This window comes from Miniopterus natalensis, chromosome 2 (assembly GCF_054644295.1).
Source record: "Miniopterus natalensis isolate mMinNat1 chromosome 2, mMinNat1.hap1, whole genome shotgun sequence".
NCBI classification, from domain to species: domain Eukaryota; kingdom Metazoa; phylum Chordata; class Mammalia; order Chiroptera; family Miniopteridae; genus Miniopterus; species Miniopterus natalensis.
The window spans coordinates 111,811,872-111,830,469 of NC_142082.1; positions in this window are offsets into that span (position 1 = coordinate 111,811,872).

Sequence of the window (18,598 nt, forward strand, 5' to 3'; positions counted from 1 at the left end):
ACAATAGATAACGAAAGAGCCTGGGTGCCTGACCCTGTGGAGGGCCATACCATCTGTTTCTGGACCACCTACCTCAGGACTGTGTTTGTGAGAGAAAAATTAACTTTTATCTTACCTAAGACACTGTTATTTGGGCTTTGCTGTATCTCACCGCCAAACCTATGAATAAATTTGTGTGGTTGATGTGTAAATTCCCAAGCTAAGTTGTAATTTTTAAAGATTAGCTATGGGGCTTCCTGCTTTCATCAGCAAAACTAATTAAAACTTGATTTTGCTTCCATACTTGAGTCTAAATTTAAAAGAGCCTTTATATATTTTTATATGCACTCACAGCTGAGTTTCAGAAAAAGACAAAATGTCAATCTAAGATTCATGAAGAACCTTAAATTCCAAAAAAACTTATCTGCAATATGAAAATAATTTCAGCTTTGAAATTGGGTATTTTCTGATTGATACAGAAGATTAAGATATTGCTATAGTAACATTTCTTCTAGATTAATTTATACATTGAAATATCATAAGAAATAAGGCATAATCATCACACTTAACAACCACACAGCCTTAGGGAAAACAGCAAGTAGAAACAATCACTTACAATGCAGTGTGATAAGACTAGCAGAGACTGAACTAAATATATATTAGTAAATAGTAAATAGATTGACTCAAGCATACATTAGTAAGTATACTAACAAGAAACATATAACAAATTTATATTTCATGTATCTAACAATTGTATACAAATTTTCAATCTTGCCTACTAATACAGACCTCTGGTACAATTCATTTATCTTTAATTTCCTTGGCTCATTCTTTATTTGATATATCATAGTTCACATTAAAGAATCTACCAATTTCATATAGTCTATTGGAACTATACTATAAATTCTTGTTGAACAAATTTATTTGAATATATGCATATGTATATACAGATATTATATATGTATAAACATGTAAACATATGCTTACACAAATATACACATATGCATATACATTGTAAAAATGAATAAAGAAAACCTCATTTAAAATCAGAGAAAGCCCTGAAGAGGAAGCTGTCACACACTACGACTCACCACACCTTGGAGGCTGCAGCAGGAAAAATCGTACCCTTACATTTCTGACAGAAAAAGCTTCCTTCACTGCTCCAGCAGGAGGGAGAAAGATTTTCTTCTCACTAGCAACAGACTCAGCCGATGAGAAGTCGCCATGGCTCGGCCAATGGGAAGCCGCTCCACTGCAAGCTCCCAGTTTCCTCTAATGGACATATTGTTTATAACAGCCCCCCTACTCCCTCCTTTTTCTCCATAAAGTAATATTCTTCTCATTTGCTCTCTGTACTTGCAATTGTTTGCCATAGCTTTCATGGCCCGAATTGTAATTCCTCTGCCATTCTTGAATAAACTCATTTTTTTGCTGGTAAAATAACCAGCTATTTTATTTTTAAGGTTAACAATGTATACATACATACATACATACATACATACATACATACATTTTAACATTTATGAGCTATTCATCTGACACCTCTCTTCTGCTGGGAATATTTTTCCTCTACTCCACCATATAGTTCTGTGTCATGTTCTTCTCTGACACAATTTCTCATAGCTAATTAAAGGTTACTTAGGGTGGGCCAATTGGGTAAATATCCTAAGGCTTTTTAATTTGAGACCCAGAGAATCAGTCATTTTTTCCCTATTCACTGAAGCTGTGAGTTATGAAACTCAGAGACTGCCGAAGGTCAAATTTTTCTTCATGTGAAGGCAAGTTTGCTATGAGAGGAAATAATGCTAAATAGACCAACAAAAGTATAGTGAAGGAGAAAAAGAGAAAGAGAGTTAGTTCTGTGGCATTAAATTCTTGGTACTAACTCTTCCTGAGGCCCAGATGCTTCACTGGTCTTTCAGTGGTTTGAACTGCCTCCTTAGAATCAATGGACTAATCCATATTGCCATATGCAGAAGTTCCCTTGATTGAGCTTGAATCATTCCAAATAGGTTATATCCTGACCTGACCCGGTAACAAACAACCCTCAGCCAAAAAAAAAAAAAAAAAATTTACTTATCTCTCATATTACATGACAATTAGGGATTGGCAGGGAAAGCCCTGCTTATCACAGCCATTTGGGAGCTCGAGTAAATGATATAGCCAGTTGTCATGCCAGAGGAAAGACAGAGAGCTTTAAAGGGTCTCACACTAGCAATTAAGTGCTTTAAACTCAAGCCAGAAAGTGACACATCATTTTCATTCTCAACTCTGTCCAGAACTGGTAATATGACCCCAACCGAACACAAAAGGCCAAGCAGTATACTCTGGCCATATGTGCAGAAAGGGAAATAACATATTAGCAACTATGGTCCTAATTAATATAGCAGTAAAGGTTTTCTTTACTTAGGCAAACAAAAGAAAGGGCAAAGATATTTGAAATCTGTTGCAGTGGTCACGTGTGGTTGAGGGTTTAGTTATAATTCTAAATTTCTTAGTTGTGCAGCTAGAACTTCAGATATCTTATGGGTCTTGACAGTCACCTAGAATTACATAAAAGTGGGACAGGACTTGGAAGTACTAAAGTAGAAACATAAGATGCAATAAAAAGATTCCTCAGGTTGGAGCTTCTGAAGAAACCCAGACTCCATCTAGAAATTGATGGTATTTTTTTTGTCTAATATAGTGTGAGAGGAGACATGCAAAAGGAAATCTTGAGATAGCTGTGGGTCACTGGAGTGATGGTTTTCCAATGTTATCAAGAACAAGGCCCTTCTGTCTTCTATTTTCTCACCCTTTAATTCTAGTCATTGCACCGTGTGACAAGCAGGAATATGAAGCAAGGAGGCTATGTCAGCTGAGTTTTCTTTTTAAAAAAAAATCTTTCATAAAATTTCCTTCCCAGCAGATGTCACTTACATTTTATTGGCCAAAACTTTGCCTCAAGGGAAACTAGGAATCAAAAAATTTTAGCTTTCTAAGCCTCTACAGATCTAAACCACCTTATCTTCCAAGTATCTATATGAAAATGTTCATTGGAAACAAGTGAGGGCAAAAACATTTTCCTTAAAAATAAAGTTTATCTGCTGAAGAAGAAAGACCTGAACGTCCACAAAGAAAATCAATATGTAGTATTGACATTTCAGATGCTCCAATGGGGTATTTTCAATATCTGGTAATATATGAACTTTACTATATTGATTCTGTTATTGGGACACTGGCATTAAAAAAATAAGTAAATTCTAAGATGGAAATAGAATGTAAGGAATGATTTCTTGGCTTAGTAAATTTTATAATTTTGGAGAAAATTAATAGCATTTTATTGACTTGTGAGCAATATCAAAGAGATATTAGTGAAAGGTCTTCAGAAGTTAAATTGCCTGTGGTGAAGTATATTATTTCTTCATGGTTCTTCTTTCCTTCCCCAACCTTGCTCTGTTTTACTGTGGGTGATGTTACCACCCTGCGCCATTGCCTGTGGGCTTGGGCCTATGAGAAGGCGTGACCATATGACTATTCCATTCAGAGTCAGTAATAAGCATCATTTGTTTCTGCTGGTTAGTCTCTTGCTCCCACCAACCAACATAGAAGAACATGCACAAATAGTGGTTGCTCTTTAGCCTGGTTCCCAGAATGTAAGGCACGTTTACCAAAACTAAACAAAGCCCAGCCATGTTTAGCCAAGCTCTACTGAACTACACTTGATGTTAAGTCTTATATTTATTGTTGCAAGTCACTAAGTTTTGAGAGTTGCTTAATGTCACAGAAATAGCTGACTAATAGACCTCTCATTTTACATGTTCAGGTGGATTCACATAAGCAATTGATAGAATTTTAAAAGTAATGCAAAATTATTTATGTACAGTAGTCTCCCCTTTCTTTCCACAGTTTCAGTTACCCATGATCTACTGCAGTCTGAAAACATTAAATGGAAAATTCCAGAAATAAACAATTCATAAATTTTAAATCATGTGCTGTGGATGTGCATTCTTTTCTATCACCTGAAAGCTAAATGAGATGCAGAGTAGAGGTCAGAATTACAGAATTACTTAGTGATTGAAAAGGACCCAGATGAGGACCCAGTTGGCCTGCCTCCTTGCCCTTGGGCTAATATTTCATCAACACATTTGCATTATATCTTAATACTTATGTGATATTTCTAGTACCATTAACACATTCTCTCTTAGTTTTCCTTAACATTACTATTTAATATATTTTCTTTTCAATCTTTCTCCTCCAGTTTTGGACTATGAGGCTTTGTTTGCTCCATTTTTTTTTTTTTTTTTCTTCAGAACTTGGTGATATTTATACAGAATCTGTTCAAATTTGCTTTCTTTCCCAGTGACTATCTGCATTTTACCTGTGCTATTATGAGTTTCCTCCAAAGTAGTGGTAAGGTTAAATTCTCTAGGAGTTGTCATTTCTGCTACAAATGTTTTAGGTGGCCTACAACTTTAATATCTTCAGTTACGAGTAAGAAGTTCTCACATATTCTAATTTTTATAGAACCACATCATTTTAGATGTACACTGGACTTTGTGTGGCAATCAGTACACAAGTAAGTATTGGTCACCAAATCCCTTCATTTCATTGACAAGGAAACTGAAATTCAGAATGACTATGTGATATATCAAACATCACATAGATGAGTGCCTATCTCATGCATTTAAGACTAAATAAGAAGGATGTCAAAATATGGAAAGGACAAAGGGAAACACATCCTGACCTGCCTAGCTTGGACCAGTAATAAAAATCCAAAATCTACACTGAATTTTTAAAACATGACTTACTTGGATAATACAAAGTGCATTAATTTTAAGAGACAGTCTGGGGGAAACCGGTATTTAAAAACACGAGATCTGAATTCCTTTTATAGTGTAATTTCAATCTATTTCTAGGCAGCAACAGCTCTTTAACCCCCCTCCCCCCAAACGAATTCTACCAGCAGAATCTGCTAGACAGAGAATGCACACTGCCATGTGTGGGTTTCCTTTTCTTTCTTCCCAAAGAATTTTCTTTGAGATTATAACAAATTAATTTTTGGTGAGGACAAGTTGGCAGTTAAAAATTGTAAATTCATTAAGATGCTTACAAAGTAAGGTTTTTAAAGAAAAAATATAGATTTTTTTTTAAAAAATCACACTTTTATAATATTAAGTCCAGTCAAAAACTGGTAGAAATAATTGTAGAAATAATTCAAGAAACATCAGGTAGGGCAAGGGCAAAAGAATCCCAAATATTGGGTGGCTGAAAAAAGCCAAGGCCTGTAGAATTATTGGATTAGAAAAAATTGCTACTCCATGCCTGGCCGGGCGTGGCTCAGCGGTTGAGCGTTGACCTGGGATCCAGGCGATAGGGGTTCGATTCCCGGTCAGGGCACATGCCCGGGTTGTGGGCTCGATGAATGACTCTCTTATCATTGATGTTTCTATCTCTTTCTCTCTCCTTCTCCTTTCCTCTCCCTGAAATCAATAAAGATATATTTAAAAAAATAAAATAAAATAAAGTTGCAGCTCCTCCAATGCCAAGAGGTCAAGAGAAGAAATTAATTCAGAGCGGTTTCAAACATAAAATTAGCATCCCTATCCTAGGGAAAGACTATAATAAAAGAGTACTTTAGCTTACTAGTGAGGTTCCCAGCTTTTGGCAAATGGTATGCAAGACTCTAAAGCTGTTGAAAAGATAGTTAGCAAAGATGCAAAAGGATAAAGAAAGATCTTAAAACAAAATAGAAAATTAAAAAATGTCTTGCTTTTTGGGAATTAAGGTTGTCAGAATATTTCTATTGGATTGAGATTGGTTTTGAATCAATTTATCTGGAAGAAAATGAATCCTAGAATTCCCCAAAAGATAAGTCAACCAAGGAAGTACAGAGCCTCGATTTATGACCATCAAAGACTAAAATTTTATGAGGGCAGATAAATGGTGGGCAAATGTATAGCTAAATCTGTACACCATTACTGACACAACTATCATAATACTACGAGTTTTCTGAACAAAAAGATTCTGTGTTACTATAAATAAAGATTCATGACCTTGCAAATCCAAGCTTGTACTGACCGGAATGAGCTGGAGGGCAGGCGGTGACATCATCATTGAAGCAGTGCATGAAGCAGCATTGGACCATGTTCTACTTGATGACAGGTTTTCCAATGTTTTCTCTGTGACAAGTGTTTGGCACTAGAACCCACATTTTGGATTGAACAAGTGTTTTGGATAGAAGTGCTGTATCGTGGAGCTCAGGTGAGGAGTCCTCAATGTTAGGAGTTTTGACAAGATTATGGGGAAAGAGGCAAGGTGTAACTTACATATACGGCTAATTCTCAGAGGTTTTTTTCCATTTGCTTTACACTCCAGTGGTAATGGCAACTAGGAAGACAGTTGTGAGTACAGAATCACTTTAAAGTGACCAAATAACTGCTGCTTACATTATCTTTGGGAACATACCAAGGTGGCAGCAATCAATTTCCAGAATGCCTGTGGCATCTTCGAGCTTCCATGTGAGTTCTAGCTCCATTCATGAAGCTTATTGGTGAGGTTATAATGATGTGAGTAAATATCCTGGAGATTTCAGATTATGATAGGAGTGCTGATCCACCGGAGAAAGGGAGAAAGGGAGAAAAGAGGGCTAAATTAGTTTTGATCTGAATAATAATAATTATCTATGAGCTAGAGAATTGGGTCATATTAATTGCATATAAAATAAAAATGAAAGCACTTCTTTATGGAAAGATATGTAGAAAAGAAGCAATTTAAATTAATGAGGGAGAGAGTCTATGAAGATGTGGGAATCACTTGTTCTAATATTGATGATTAAGTTTCAAGGAGTCAATTTTGATTTCCCAACATTACTAATTCCAAGTAAGTTCCAGAATTCTGGGAAGAAAGAAAGCTTATGTTACTAATATCTTTGTAATCATAGATTCATGGAGCCAAATTTTTCCTGTAATAGGCCAGATAATAAATATTTTAGGCTCTGTGGGCCATAAAAAGTTCTGTTGTTACTAAATTTTAACTTAAAAGCCAGCATGGACAATATAAAAATGAATATGTTTCAATGAAACTTTACAAAAACAGGAGACAGCTGCATTTGGCTCATGTGAGATCCATAGTTTGTGGATTCCTGTGTTAACACATTGTATCATGGCAGCTAATTGCTCAACTTTTGAAGACTGCTTCAGGTTCCTAAACTAGCCCTTTTTTAAAAAAATAAATAAATAAACATTTATTGAGTTTCTACTATGTTCAAGTTACTATGCTTCTGCCTGTAGGTAAAGAAAAAAATAAGACATTGTTGCTTTTAAAAATCCAACAATTTTAAAAAAGGAGGAAATACACAATCATAAACTCTAGTACCGTGCTGTAAGTGCCATCATAAGAATCTATACAGAGTGGGAATTCAGAAAATAGAATAATCTTTCCCAAAGTGCTTCAAGAAAATCTTCAGAGAAAAGTGACATAAAGTGAAAATTTTTAGTTTAGTTATAATTCACTAAAAAATTAAACAATCACTTATAGTAGAGCCAAAAACAAAAAGAAAGGTATGAAAAAGTATGGAAAGGTATAGAAAAGCATAAATAAAGTATATGGAAAAGTATAGGGAAGACTGGCAAAATCAATATTATATGTATGTATATTATCTCAAAACACTTGGACTGTCTTTGGTAGCTAATAATGATAATGATAGTAATAAAAATAATGGTTATGGTAAACATTTACTAAAGACAAGGTCAATTCACAAAAATTCATTTCCTAAAACTTGTTTTATTGCATAATCAATTTTCTGAAATTCTGATTACAGATTTACTAGAAATAGTTTTAAGTGCTTTAACAGGAATATTCAATTTCTGATACTGACTGTATTCAACATTCATCATTGCCTAAGGCTATTGTAAAGCATACTAATTTTTTCAAAACATTTTGTGACTTCTTCGTCAATCTCAACATTTATCTTTTAGCACTTTTGGAGTTTTTCACTAATGTTTTATACATCTTCTTAACTTCATACTTATAATTAAATATGATTCTATTAAGCTGTATTCTTTAGACTATGTGCAAATGATTTGTCGGTTGTCTCTCAACTCCTCTTTGTGATGCAAGCACCTTCTTCCTCCCCACAGGGTGTGCTAGAGGGAGAATGCAAGGAGGGCAGGGCTTGCTTCCTCCTGTTTTCTCCCTGTTTTCTCTCTGCTGGGTTTCCATTTCAGCCATGCTTGTTTTTCACCCCAGCAGGATCATTTCTCTCCAGTAGCAGCACTTGGATCCTGTTTGCTATTTTTCCAACACCAGCCAGAAGTAAACAGTTTGGCATTACAACTTTCCTCAAGAAGAGATCTGTTAGAGTGGTTTGTAAACTCATTTGATTATGGAACCCTCTGGAGGAATATTTTACTCTAAATGCATTCCAAGAAATATACTTACTTTCCACAACATGATCAATATATGTAGGTTTAATAATAATGTTCACAGAGTGCCTACTGTTGGCAGAAATTGTTCTAATTCAGAAAATGCTTAAGACCATTCTATGAGGCAGATATTATCTTTTTACCAGTTTCCAAAGATTTAGAAAGGTTATTAAACTAGCCTGAGGCAAGAGGGTTTACGCGATGCCCCAAATCACTGAGCTACTAAAGTGGCAGAGTTGGGATTCAAATACAGAATTTTAGAAAATAATCATTACCTTATACTGCCACTTAGGTTATAGTAGAGAATTCAACAGAATGGGAAATACCACAGCAGAGATGTCAATAATTGTTATCTAACAATTGTTTGGGAAGAAAAAATAATATGTATAAGACTTTGAATTGAGGCAGGGCAAGGAACAGAGAAAAGAATGCAGATTCTATTAACCAGCAGAGGTAAAAATGAGGAAAACTCAGTAACCTATTGGTTATGGAGGGTAAAGCAAAGAGAAAGATACAATGGTTGTGCCAGTTATCTACGGCTGCATCTCAACACCCAAATACTCATGCTTTCCAACAGTATTTATTTAGCTCTCAGATCTGCATGGTCACTGGGAGATGGCTGTTCTAGAATGGCTTTGCATTCACCTGACAGGCTGCTGTGCTTTAATTTTGCTGAACTCAACTGGGATTTCTCATGTGTCTCAGGCCTTAGCATGGATTCAGGGACACTACCAGCTTTCTACTTTGATGTTTCTACTTTGAATGGTTAGTGTGATAGTAACCATTAATTAAGTTACTGAAAATAAGAGAAAGGAGCAAACTCGAGAGGCAGAATGAGTGAAAGTCTTAGTGCTGACTGGGACATATAGAACCTGAAGTAAGATAGAGCTTATCTCACAGGAAGTTAAGTATCGGTCTGGAAGTTGAGAGAATGAAAACAGATAGGAACAGGGCCATGACATTCATAATGAAAGCCATAGGCTTGTGTGGTCTCATTCATGGATAAAGTGGATGGCAAAAGTCAAGACCATTCTGAGGTAGGTCAATAATTATGCTTAGTTTTGCTTCTAGTACCTAGGGAGCCTAAGTAATGGCTGTCGATGAAAAGATCATTTAATATTATTGAGACTGAGCAATTATTATTGTTGCCATATAGTCTTTCTGCAAAATTAGATGTATTTGACTTAATTTTCAAGGAAAAAAATAAATTTCTTCTATAGAAGAAGAAAACAGAGAAGATAAGAAGCAAAGTTGAAATGATTTTTAATAGTTACTGGCTATATTATAGGAGAAATATAAGTGACACAGCCAGCTTCGTGAGCTTAGAAATGTCTTCCTAACACAGAGGGTGTGATAGTGATGTCTATAGAACTGAGGGCAATATTTTGAGCATGCTTGCAAATGGTAACTTGAGGACTTGAAGGAATGTATTAAGTAATTTATTACGGTCTACACTGGTCTCATCATTCCACAAATCCAATTTAATCGAGGACCCTAAGGAATATGTCACAGGTTTGGTATAATAAATACCATATTTAGAGCCCACATTTTAATAAATTTTCTTGAATTTCCTAGTTTAAAACTGAAGCATGCAATTTAATTTAATTAAATATTATTAAGCATAATAACCAATACAAATTTTAAGGATATTAAAGGATTTTATATAATAACCCTCATCACTATTTCTCAAATTTATATAATCTCTGCTTTATTCAAATATATGCATAGCAAAAAAAAAAAAATAGTTTTTGATGCAATGGGAACAAATTAAAGGGCTTTTCCCTTTTACTTTTCATGCATTTGGCCAACTTCATCAGTAACATTCTAGAGGTATGCATTTATTTGCCTAATGAAGGATGAGAATTGTACAACATACACACAAAGAGAAAGAGGGCATTAAACTTGTTTTTGACATCTGGAGTAAAATTTCTTCAGCCCATATCAAAACAATAACTTTGAAAATTAGGTTGTGTCAAGCAAAAAGAATATAAATTACTTTAACTGTCTTTAACTTAATGACATTCAAGCGTTCCCAATATATCAGGGATTTTACTATCTATAAACTAGACCAAAAAAAGTTGGTTAGGGAAGCACATTTTCTAAAGCGTAGAACACTGAGAGAATGAGAAAGGAGACAGTGATATAGGAAGCAGACAGAAGTGTGTGCCTGACCTTCCTGTTCACATCAGATAGACTGATGGGAAAGCGAGGGAAAAAGACCATCTGCTTAGCTTTCCACTTGATGCCTTGGAAGATAACTACCATGTATGTTGGCACAGTCTAAACCTGGGGGATAAGGGCCCAGCACGGTCAAGAGAAGGGTTTAGATAGATGAGTATGAAGCGCTTTCCTGAATCTCCATGGTCCTCATGTAGCATGGACATGTTATGTTTGCGTAAGACACAGTAGAGGTCTTTGTCTTACTGACCTCATCACACCTTTCTATAGATACTATTAAATTATATATAAATATATACGTGTGTGTGTGTGTGTGTGTGTGTGTATATATATATATCCTCAACTTTGTTTTTCACAAAAAACTATGTTTTTATATTTATCCATGCTATTAGACATAATTCTACTTTATTACTATTGTTTGCCTGCTAGAGCTGAAGCTTTTTAAAAAAAAAAAACTTTAAACCAACCTACTTATCAAGACACCATCTTGGAATAAAACAGGGACAAGAAAAGATAATATAAATGCTAAACTTTCTCAGGAAGAGAATGAGCCATGGGAAAGATACCATAGCTTAAGAGAAATGCCATTGTTTGCCTTGTTTAGAACTTATCTCCTCTTCCCTCTTTACTGGAGCCCTTTCTACTTCCAATCCCTTTTCAACAGGCTAGAGGCTCTTGAGGTAGCACAGATCAATTACAAAAACTAAGAAGCTCATTTTCCTCTGTGCATCTGAGCTGTGAGTTAAAATTTTGAATCTGCCTTGTTATTGTTGATCACAATAATGACCCCTAATAATGAAATTTAAAAACATAACAGATTTATTTGATACCACATAGACTCTAGGAAGAAATATAAGCATTCTTATTTGACAAATGAGACTCTCACATGTTTATAGACTTGTCCATAAAACTAAATACTAGAGGAATATGGAGGAGTCTAAAGTAAGGACAAGAATCCTGAGTTCCTGGCCTCTGCCTCCTTGTTAAATTAAAAATAAATTAATTTTTCTAAGAACTTATTATATTTATTAATAAAAATAGACAGCCCTGGCCTGCGTGGCTCAGTTGGTTAGGCCCTGTTCTGTGCACTAAAAGGTTGCCAGTTCCAGTCCAGTCAGGACACATGCCCAGGTTGCAGTTAGATCCCTGGTAGGGGGCCTGCAGGAGGCAGCCAATTGATGTTTCACTCTCACATTGATGTTTCTCTCTTCCTTTCCCTTTCTCTCTCTCAAAATCAATAAAAAATAATAATATAGACAGTTTTTTTTTAATTAAAAAAAAACACCTGTTACTTGTTTACCAAAACTAAAATGCAGGGATTGAAAATTAAATGTTAACCTAATAGGTAGTGCATTGCCTAGGCTCTCCATAGATTCTTGCTTAAACATATGTATAAAATTATTAAGCAGAGAAAAATAATTTAAGTGCTTAGTACCTCAGAAAAGATGCATTTAAGGGAAATAATATAGGGCGTAGAAGTATTGGCAGTTTTATGAAGTTATTGTAGGTGGAAAGTAAAGGAGTATTTCAGAAAATAAAGTGGAGCAAAATTTTCAAAGCACTAAATCCAGAGTTACACTGAACTGTGAAATTAAGGAGAAAAATTTCCAGCAACACATAAAAGAGTCAAAGTGTAAGTAGTGGGACATATGGTTAACCAGTTATGTACTTGAGTACATTAAGGTGGTGGAAAGGTAGCTACAGAACATCAGTGATGCTGAAACAGAAGAAAAGATAGTGTCTATTTCTCTAATTGGCAAATCAATGACAAGAAAAAAAACCTGTGTCATCCATTTTAACCACTTTCTTTCACTGCACAAGGATTTTTACTCAAGAGGGGTAATACATCAAGGGATATAAAACAGGACCCAGGTTCTTAAAGACCACCAAAGTAACAGCCAAAAGGAAAAAGGCTGAAAATTATGTTAGATTTAATAATTCCTAAATATAAGCATTCTGAATTGTGATGAAAGAAGAAAAGTATATTTTAGCACCAACGAAGCAAAAAAGAGTTAATGAATAAATTTCATTCAGTGAGTCCCACCTGCTAGTAATACTCTGCAATGACTTGAAAGATCTCATTCTGTTTCTAAGGTTTTCCTTTTTCCCAGTATTTAGGTAACCTAGACATACTGTGGAAGTCAACTGATTTGCCCAAGGCCTTATGTAGAAGTAATTCCAGAAAATACCACCTAGTCTTAATTTAATTACTCTTTGAGCATATATAATTTGTGAGTACTCCAGAATTCTGCATAGATGAGTCTTTATGCAGAACCACTTTTTATATACACAGCTTAAGCTTAGTAGTTCTGTTCAGATATCACTATACTCATTTTGATATAATTTTTGTTTTTCTGTTTTACCAAAAATTCTAGTTGACAAAATATAGCTGTATGTGCAGCTATCTACCCTTTGATCCTTTTATGAATATAATTATGAATATAATTCTACCACATGAAGAAAAGATATTCTCAAGGCTAATGTTTATTTTTTTGAAAGAATAATGTAAAGTCATATAAGAAGATTGGATTTTTTTCTTTATCCAGAGAATTATTACATATGAAGAATTTTCAAATTGAAAGCCATTTGCACAAAACATGAAGTGATTTAATGTACCATTTCTATAAAAAGCTTCCTAAAAGCTCTGGCCGGTATTTAAAAGTGGTTATAGAGTCAGCCCACACATGGAAGGGTTGAGGGTTGGATTCCCAGTCAAGGGCATGTGCCTGGGTTGCAGGTTCAATCCCTGGCTCCAGCCAGTGCATGTGGGAGGTAACCAATCCATGTGTCTCTCTCACATTGATGTTTCTCTCTCTCTCCTTCTCCCTCCTTCCCTCTCACTCTCCCTAAAATGTCAATGGAAAAAATATCCTTGGATGAAGATTAGCAAAACTGAAAAAAAATAAAACAAAAAATCTTCCTAATATATTTTGTTCTGATGATATTTATAATTACAGATTGAAATCTAATGTTTTATATGAGAGCATTAAGTATGTTGTCAAGTACATGTGCACACACACATTACCAAGAAAGAGTGGTGTCAGGGAAGGTTCCCAAGAAGAGAACATTTGAGCAAAGATTTGAAGAAAGTGAGAGATTGAGTGAGGTGAATATCTGGGACCAGTGCCTTCGACAAAGGAAAAAACTTAGTTCCTAGTCATAGTTGGTGCTCAAGAAATTAATAATTTCTTAACTGGCTAGTTTGCTCTATTCTATCACTGAGTATCTTTTGGTGAGTCCCTAACCTTTAGTTTGTTAGCTATCAGTAATAGAAACTATCTCCTCTCTATTTAATGTGAATGTTATGAGAATCAATTCCGTTATATATATGTTTATGTATTTAAATATAGATATAATGGGAGCAATAAAAAATTACCACCCACTCCCTTTAAAGAAAGATTATTGAAATCAAATGCATTTAATTGAGATAAGTGTCTTTTCCCTCAATTAGAGAATGACCATTAGTATAATTAGTATAGATTCTAAATCTAGGAACAATTACATTCATTATGTAACTTGAAATCCTCTTACTACATTCACCTAGAAAGGTTACATTAAATATAATAGTAATAATAACAAGACTACCTTTTACACCAATTTGATTGATAAAAACAATAGTAATAAACTATAACAATGCCAAATGTTGGCAAGAATGTGAGTAATGGAGATTCATACACTGTTGGTATATTAAAAATAGAAGTGCCTACTTTGAAGAGCCAACTGGTATAATCCAGTAAACTAGAAGATGTGTGTATGTGTGTACTCTTCAATTCAGCAGTATAATCTATCTATATAAATTCTTACAGAATTTATATATATATATATATATACACACACACACAAACACGTGCAGTGTCCCAAAAATGTATACATGCTTTGAATAATTATGAAGACAGTGTTTATTAAATACATTTCATTTTCAAAATGTAATAGCTATCAGCTGTTAAAGTACATACACAATTTTGGGGGTGCACCTTGTGTATATGGAGAGAGAGATACAGAGATAAAGAATGTTCTTTGAAATTTTTTTGGAATAATTTGGAAAAATAAAAACCATAAACTAAAAGGGAATAGATGAAGAACTGTGTCACTTTCACGATGTATGATAAATTACAATTATATCTAATAGCATAAATAAATATCGAAGACATAGTTTTTGTGAATAACAAAGTTGGGAGATTATATATGTATATTATATATATAGTTTAATAGTATTTATATAAATGTGTAAAATAGATAAAACAATAAAACATAACGTTCATGTATATGTACATGTATAGGAATGGGATAAATTATGTGTCATAATGATAAACTCTAAAGTAAGAACAGCTTCCTTTGAGTAAATATGGCCCAATGCTAAGATTTATAAAACTGCATGATCCCTATATTTATGAGTTTATCACATTAGTCTTTACAGTACTCTGTAAGCTTGATTTTTTTTCCTAAAATAAAACCAGTATTGCCCTGACTGGTGTGGCTCAGTTGTTTGGAGCATCCTCCCATATACCAAAAGGTTGTGGTTTCAATTTCTGGTCAGGGCACATATGGGAGACAACTTATCAATTTTCTCTCACAGATCAATGTCTCTCTCCCTCTCTCTTTTTCCCTCTCTCTAAAACCAGGAAGCATATCCTCTGGTAAGGATTAAACAAACATACCAACAAAAAAAACAGTGTTGCACTTTCATGAAGATAGAAGCCCCCATGGTAGAGTAGATGAAAATCCACAAAAATAAGAACAAACAGATTTCAAAGAGCAGGAGAAGTGTCCTGTTTTTTGAAAATAGAAACTTACCTCAATATTGGTTGGGACAGTATTTTTCTAAGTGCTTTATACCTATTATTTCGTTTAATCCTTGTAACAATCTCTGTGATAGACACTGTTATTTCTTCTTTTTAGAGATAGGGATCTGAAGTACAGAAAGGTCAGTAACACCTTAGCCAGTTTGGTTCAGTAGCTAGAGCCCTGGCCAAAGGATTGAAGGGTCCTGAGTTCAGTTCCGGCCAAGCACACGTACCTCGGTTGCAGGCTCGATCCCCGGCCCCAGTTGGGGCTCATGTGGGAGGCAACCAATCGATGTGTCTTTCTCACATCGATGTTTCTCTCTCTCCCTTTCTCCCTTTCTGTCTTTCCCTCTCTGTCTTTCTCTCTCCCTCTCCCTTCCATTCTCTCTGAAAAGCAATGGGGGGAAAAATATCCTTGGTTAGGGATTGAAAAAGAAAAACAAGAAAAGAAAGGTCAGTAATTTGGCCAGTGTCACATAGCTAATAAGTTAATAAAGATACTAGAATTTAAAGCAGACCATCTGAGCTCTCAACCAGTACATAAACTGCCCTCAGTATGTACACTTATATTAAAGTAGCAGTTCTCAGTGTGTTCCAAGGTCCAGCACCACCAGCATCACCTGGGGACTAGTCAGAAATGCAAGTTCTTGAGCTTCGCCCTAGACCTACTGAATCAGAAACTCTAGGACTGAGCTTAGCAAACGTATTTATAGCAAGTTCTCAATGTGACTGCTCCACACTGAAGTTTAAGAACCCTTGGGTTAAAGCATTCTACAGGCTCATAGATTTCACAAATAGGAAAACTTAAAAGGAAATTAGGATATATATTGTTCCCCACTGTTTTCACTTCAGTTGAAGTCTGATGCTACTTGGCTCACACTTTTAAATTGTATGTGAGCCTCAGAAAGATTCCAAAAATCATATCTACTTGAGAATCAAGTAGTTTTTGTGGTGGGAGGGCAGAATTTTCAGAGAGAAAAACTTGAAGAAGAATATACTTGGAGAATCTATGTCAAGTTGAAAGTAAAAGACTTGGTCCATGTGGGATCCCCTTCCCCCTTAAAATTCAATCTATAGATTCCTTACTTACAAGTGACTTAAGAAAACCAAATATCTTGGATATCTTTGCCCTTTGAGCCACAGGCATTCTGAAATTAAACTATCTTTTTCAATAAAGAAATTTTCATTTACTAATTGAATGTGTTCTGATAACATTGTAAATTTTGTAGAAACAAAGTGGCAAAGGGGAAGAGGGGCTGGAGCCTTTGCATTCACTCTCCCTATTCTTAATGCGAGTTCCAGAAGACATTGCCTGTTGAGTGAACATGGAGTCCTACATGGGGAAGTGCGGTCCTGAAGGAGAAGTCAAGCATAAAGGGGAAGTCCACGAACCTGGCAAAGCATTCTGGAAAGGACATATGCTGGGGAATAAACTCAACTATTGTACTCCCCCCATGGGTTAGAGAATGCTGAGATGGATTTCACATATGTGCCTTCTTTTAAGAAGCATTACACTAGCAAAGTCCGGTTCAGCCGGTTTGCCATAAGCATGCACTGCGTAGAAGAAAGAAAAAATGAAAGAGATTTTCTTCATGGGAAACTTTTGACAGTCAACAATAACTCTAGTACTTTTTGGGGGGAGGGATTCCCATCTTAAATTATTCCTCTGCTTCCATCCCTATTACTCTGTTTTCTTTTTTATTTATTTTTTTAATTGAATCTATTGGGGTAACATTGGTTAATAAAATTATATAGGTTTCAGGTGTACAATTCTATAGTACACCATCTGTATATTGTATTCCCCATTCACCATCCAAAGTCAAGTCTCTTTCTGTCACCATTTTCCAACCTTTTACCCTCTTCTCCCTCCCCCACCCCCCTTTACCTCTGGTAATCACCATACTACTGTCTGTGTCTATGGTTTTTGTTTTTGTTTTGTTTTATTTTTGCTTAATCTCTTCACTTTGTTCACCCAGGCACTCCAACCCCCGCCCCTTTGATAGCCATCAGTGTGTTCTCTGTATCTATGTCTGTTTCTATTTTGTTTGCTTATTTTGTTCATTAAATCAAACATATAAGTGAAATCATATGGCATTTGTTTTTCTCTGACTGGCTTATTTCACTTAGCACAATACTCTCCAGGTCCATCTATGTTGTCTCAAAAGGTAAGATTTCCTTCTTTTTCAAGACCAGGTAGTATTCCAGTGTGCACAAATATACCTTATCCACTCATCTACTAGTAGGCACTTAGGATGCTTCCAAATCTTGGCTACTGTAAATAATGCTGCAATGAACATACTAGTACACTTATTACTCTGTTTTCTTTCTGTGTTGGCTTTTTTGTTTGTTTGTTTTTTAATGCCTCTGATATCAAAGAGGAGAGAGACTTTTCATCACCTTGACTTAACTTTGTACCCACTTAGAGAAATTCATTTTAAATAGATTTACAGTAGGAATATTCAGCAGATAATTCTGTCCAGTACAAATATTCTTCCATCTCTCCAACCTTTGCAAACGTTTAAGTATATTAAAAAGGCATGAATAAGACTCTATCCAAACTGATAGCCATTCAACAAAAAGGCTATCTTTCTCTAGTAACCAGGCCCCCTTTGCTTTGGACACCCACTGGCTCTAATTTGTGCTCCCAGCAATGCCTTGTCTAGCATAGGTTTATCCAGTTTATATGATTGTTTTAATGTGGGAGCTTGTTAGAAATGCAGAATCTAGGCCCCATTTCTGACCTTTTAAATAGAAGCTGCATTTCCGCTTTGGAACAATATCCCTAGGTGGCTCAGAAACACATCAGACTTCAAGAAGCACTGTTTTAGTTTATATAAAAGGGAGTGGAATTGCTGGGAAGACATACACTTCTTCAACTGTATTAGATATTGTCAAATTGCTCTCTAGAGTGGTTATATCAATATGCACTCCCACCAGAAGTCAAACTTAAAATTTTTGTCAGTCAACTGGTTATGAAATGTTGTCGTTACTGCTTTGAATGGCCTTTTCTTCATTTCTAATGAGACTGAACATCTCTTCATAATACATTGCCCATGGGTGCCTTCTGTGAATTCTGTGGTCATATCCTGTGCCAAATTTTCTATGAGTTTCTCTGTTTGTATTCTGTCCCTTTATGTCAAGTCAAAGCAACCTAAAAGAGGTCTTTTTATCTATTTTCTCTCTTCCTCCCTTTCATACTTCCTGTTCTCTCTATTTGCTAGATGAGGTTGCAGGGTATGGAGGTTATTTAGA